The sequence below is a fragment of the Sinohyriopsis cumingii genome, chromosome 10 (genome assembly GCF_028554795.1).
Source record: "Sinohyriopsis cumingii isolate HCF-2022 chromosome 10, ASM2855479v2, whole genome shotgun sequence".
Lineage (NCBI taxonomy): Eukaryota > Metazoa > Mollusca > Bivalvia > Unionida > Unionidae > Sinohyriopsis > Sinohyriopsis cumingii.
The window spans coordinates 32005817-32011816 of record NC_142970.1 but is presented as its reverse complement, the minus strand read 5'-3'; positions in this window follow the sequence as shown (position 1 = coordinate 32011816).

Below are 6000 nucleotides of genomic sequence, written 5' to 3'. Positions count from 1 at the left end.
TAATTAACATGGTCCAGGTCTTTTAGAAATTTTCATAATTAACATGGTCCAGGTCTTTTAGAAATTTTGATAATTAACATCCTCCAGGTCTTTCAGAAATTTTCATAATTAACATCGTCCAGGTCTTTTAGAAATGTTCATAATTAACATCGTCCAGGTCTTTTAGAAATTTTCATAATTAACATGGTCCAGGTCATTCAGAAATTTTCATAATTAAGACGATCCAGGTCTTTTAGAAAATTTCATAATTAACATGGTCCAGGTCTTTTAGAAATTTTCATAATTAACATCGTCCACGTCTTTTAGAAATTTTCATAATTAACATCGTCCAGGTCTTTTAGAAATTTTCATAATTAACATGGTCCAGGTCTTTTAGAAGTTTTCATAATTAACATGGTCCAGGTCTTTTAGAAGTTTTCATAATTAACATAGTCCATGTCTTTAGAAATATTCATAATTAGCATGGTCCACATCTTTTAGAAAGTTTCATAATTAACATCATCCAGGTCTTTTAGAAATTTTCATTATTAACATGGTCCAGGTCTTTTAGAAATTTTCATAACTAACATGGTCCAGGACTTTTAGAAATTTTCATAATTAACATCGTCCAGGTCTTTTAGAAATTTTCATAATTAACATGGTCCAGGTCTTTTAGAAGTTTTCATAATTAACATAGTCCATGTCTTTTAGAAATATTCATAATGAGCATGGTCCACATCTTTTAGAAATTTTCATAATTAAGATTGTCCAGGTCTTTTAGAAATTTTCATAATTATCCTGGTTCAGGTCTTTTAGAAATTTTAATAATTAACATCGTCCAGGTCTTTTAGAAATTTTCATAATTAACATGGTCCAGGTCTTTTAGAAATTTTCATAATGAACGTGGCCCAGGTCTTTTACAAATTTTCATAATTAACATGGTCCAGGTCTTTTAGAAATTTTCATAATTAACATCCTCCAGGTCTTTTAGAAGTTTTCATAATTAACATGGTCCAGGTCTTTTAGAAATTTTCATAATTAACGTGGCCCAGGTCTTTTACAAATTTTCATAATTAACATGGTCCAGGTCTTTTAGAAATATGCATAATTAGCATGGTCCACATCTTTTAGAAATTTTCATAATTAAGATTGTCCAGGTCTTTCAGAAATTTTCATAATTAACATGGTCCAGGTCTTTTAGAAATTTTCATCATTAACATCGTCCAGGTCTTTTAGAAATTTTCATAACTAACATGGTCCAGGTCTTTTAGAAGTTTTCATAATTTACATAGTCTATGTCTTTTAGAAATATTCATAAGTAGCATGGTCCACATCTTTTAGAAATTTTCATAATTAAGATCGTCCAGGTCTTTTAGAAATTTTCATAATTATCCTGGTTCAGGTCTTTTAGAAATTTTCATAATTAACATCGTCCAGGTCTTTTAGAAATTTTCATAATTAACACGGTCCAGGTCTTTTAGAAATTTTCATAATTAACGTGGTCCAGGATTTTTAGAAATTTTCATAATTAACATGGTCCAGGTCATTCAGAAATTTTCATAATTAAGACGATCCAGGTCTTTTAGAAATTTTCATAATTAACATGGTCCAGGTCTTTTAGAAATTTTCATAATTAACATCGTCCACGTCTTTTAGAAATTTTCATAATTAACATGGTCCAGGTCTTTTAGAAGTTTTCATAACTAACATGGTCCAGGACTTTTAGAAATTTTCATAATTAGCATGGTCCAGGTCTTTTAGAAATTTTCATAATTAACATGGTCCAGGTCTTTTAGAAGTTTTCATAATTAACATAGTCCATGTCTTTAGAAATATTCATAATTAGCATGGTCCACATCTTTTAGAAACTTTCATAATTAAGATCGTCCAGGTCTTTTAGAAATTTTCATAATTATCCTGGTTCAGGTCTTTTAGAAATTTTCATAATTAACATCGTCCAGGTCTTTTAGAAATTTTCATAATTAACATGGTCCAGGTCTTTTAGAAATTTTCATAATTAACATGGTCCGGGTCTTTTAGAAATTTTCATAATTAACATCCTCCAGGTCTTTTAGAAGTTTTCATAATTAACATAGTCCATGTCTTTAGAAATATTCATAATTAGCATGGTCCACATCTTTTAGAAATTTTCATAATTAAGATTGTCCAGGTCTTTCAGAAATTTTCATAATTAACATGGTCCAGGTCTTTTAGAAATTTTCATAATTAACATCGTCCAGGTCTTTTAGAAATTTTCATAATTAACATGGTCCAGGTCTTTTAGAAGTTTTCATAATTTACATAGTCTATGTCTTTTAGAAATATTCATAAGTAGCATGGTCCACATCTTTTAGAAATTTTCATAATTAAGATCGTCCAGGTCTTTTAGAAATTTTCATAATTATCCTGGTTCAGGTCGTTTAGAAATTTTCATAATTAACATCGTCCAGGTCTTTTAGAAATTTTCATAATTAACACGGTCCAAGTCTTTTAGAAATTTTCATAATTAACGTGGTCCAGGATTTTTAGAAATTTTCATAATTAACATGGTCCAGGTCTTTTAGAAATTTTCATAATTATCCTGGTTCAGGTCTTTTAGAAATTTTCATAATTAACATGGTCCAGGTCTTTTAGAAATTTTCATAATTAACATCGTCCACGTCTTTTAGAAATTTTCATAATTAACATGGTCCAGGTCTTTTAGAAGTTTTCATAATTAACATGGTCCAGGTCTTTAGAAATATTCATAATTAGCATGGTCCACATCTTTTCGAAACTTTCATAATTAACATCATCCAGGTCTTTTAGAAATTTTCATAATTAACATGGTCCAGGTCTTTTAGAAATTTTCATAACTAACATGGTCCAGGACTTTTAGAAATTTTCATAATTAACATCGTCCAGGTCTTTTCGAAATTTTCATAATTAACATGGTCCAGGTCTTTTAGAAGTTTTCATAATTAACATGGTCCAGGTCTTTTAGAAATTTTCATAATTAACATGGTCCAGGTCTTTTAGAAATTTTCATAATTAACATGGTCCGGGTCTTTTAGAAATTTTCATAATTAACATCCTCCAGGTCTTTCAGAAGTTTTCATAATTAACATAGTCCATGTCTTTAGAAATATTCATAATTAGCATGTTCCACATCTTTTAGAAATTTTCATAATTAAGATTGTCCAGGTCTTTCAGAAATTTTCATAATTAACATGGTCCAGGTCTTTTAGAAATTTTCATAATTAACATCGTCCAGGTCTTTTAGAAATTTTCATAATTAACATGGTCCAGGTCTTTTAGAAATTTTCATAATTAACATGGTCCAGGTCTTTTAGAAATTTTCATAATTAACATCCTCCAGGTCTTTTAGAAGTTTTCATAATTAACATAGTCCATGTCTTTAGAAATATTCATAATTAGCATGGTCCACATCTTTTAGAAACTTTCATAATTAAGATCGTCCAGGTCTTTTAGAAATTTTCATAATTATCCTGGTTCCGGTCTTTTAGAAATTTTCATAATTAACATCGTCCAGGTCTTTTAGAAATTTTCATAATTAACATGGTCCAGGTCTTTTAGAAATTTTCATAATTAACATGGTCCAGGTCTTTTAGAAATTTTCATAATCAACATCCTCCAGGTCTTTTAGAAGTTTTCATAATTAACATAGTCCATGTCTTTAGAAATATTCATAATTAGCATGGTCCACATCTTTTAGAAACTTTCATAATTAAGATCGTCCAGGTCTTTTAGAAATTTTCATAATTATCCTGGTTCAGGTCTTTTAGAAATTTTCATAATTAACATCGTCCAGGTCTTTTAGAAATTTTCATAATTAACATGGTCCAGGTCTTTTAGAAATTTTCATAATTAACATGGTCCGGGTCTTTTAGAAATTTTCATAATTAACATCCTCCAGGTCTTTTAGAAGTTTTCATAATTAACATAGTCCATGTCTTTAGAAATATTCATAATTAGCATGGTCCACATCTTTTAGAAATTTTCATAATTAAGATTGTCCAGGTCTTTCAGAAATTTTCATAATTAACATGGTCCAGGTCTTTTAGAAATTTTCATAATTAACATCGTCCAGGTCTTTTAGAAATTTTCATAATTAACATGGTCCAGGTCTTTTAGAAGTTTTCATAATTTACATAGTCTATGTCTTTTAGAAATATTCATAAGTAGCATGGTCCACATCTTTTAGAAATTTTCATAATTAAGATCGTCCAGGTCTTTTAGAAATTTTCATAATTATCCTGGTTCAGGTCTTTTAGAAATTTTCATAATTAACATCGTCCAGGTCTTTTAGAAATTTTCATAATTAACATGGTCCAGGTCTTTCAGAAATTTTCATAATTAACATGGTCCAGTCTTTTAGAAATTTTCATAATTAACATCCTCCAGGTCTTTTAGAAGTTTTCATAATTAACATAGTCCATGTCTTTAGAAATATTCATAATTAGCATGGTCCACATCTTTTAGAAACTTTCATAATTAAGATCGTCCAGGTCTTTTAGAAATTTTCATAATTATCCTGGTTCAGGTCTTTTAGAAATTTTCATAATTAACATCGTCCAGGTCTTTTAGAAATTTTCATAATTAACATGGTCCAGGTCTTTTAGAAATTTTCATAATTAACATGGTCCAGGTCTTTTAGAAATTTTCATAATTAACATCCTCCAGGTCTTTTAGAAGTTTTCATAATTAACATAGTCCATGTCTTCAGAAATATTCATAATTAGCATGGTCCACATCTTTTAGAAATTTTCATAATTAAGATTGTCCAGGTCTTTCAGAAATTTTCATAATTAACATGGTCCAGGTCTTTTAGAAATTTTCATAATTAACATCGTCCAGGTCTTTTAGAAATTTTCATAATTAACATGGTCCAGGTCTTTTAGAAGTTTTCATAATTTACATAGTCTATGTCTTTTAGAAATATTCATAAGTAGCATGGTCCACATCTTTTAGAAATTTTCATAATTAAGATCGTCCAGGTCTTTTAGAAATTTTCATAATTATCCTGGTTCAGGTCTTTTAGAAATTTTCATAATTAACATCATCCAGGTCTTTTAGAAATTTTCATAATTAACATGGTCCAGGTCTTTTAGAAATTTTCATAATTAACGTGGTCCAGGTCTTTTAGAAATTTTCATAATTAACATGGTCCAGGTCATTCAGAAATTTTCATAATTAAGACGATCCAGGTCTTTTAGAAATTTTCATAATTAACATCGTCCAGGTCTTTTAGAAATTTTCATAATTAACATCGTCCACGTCTTTTAGAAATTTTCATAATTAACATCGTCCAGGTCTTTTAGAAATTTTCATAATTAACATGGTCCAGGTCTATTAGAAGTTTTCATAATTAACATAGTCCATGTCTTTAGAAATATTCATAATTAGCATGGTCCACATCTTTTAGAAACTTTCATAGTTAAGATCGTCCAGGTCTTTTAGAAATTTTCATAATTATCCTGGTTCAGGTCTTTTAGAAATTTTCATAATTAACATCGTCCAGGTCTTTTAGAAATTTTCATAATTAACGTGGTCCAGGTCTTTCAGAAATTTTCATAATTAACATGGTCCAGGTCTTTTAGAAATTTTCATAATTAACATCCTCCAGGTCTTTTAGAAGTTTTCATAATTAACATAGTCCATGTCTTTAGAAATATTCATAATTAGCATGGTCCACATCTTTTAGAAATTTTCATAATTAAGATTGTCCAGGTCTTTCAGAAATTTTCATAATTAACGTGGTCCAGGTCTTTTAGAAATTTTCATAATTATCCTGGTTCAGGTCTTTTAGAAATTTTCATAATTAACATGGTCCAGGTCTTTTAGAAATTTTCATAATTAACATGGTCCAGGTCTTTTAGAAATTTTCATTATTAACATGGTCTAGTCTTTTAGAAATTTTCATAATTAACGTGGTCCAGGTCTTTTAGAAATTTTCATAATTAACATGGTCCAGGTCTTTTAGAAATTTTCATAATTAACATGGTCCAGGTCTTTCAGAAG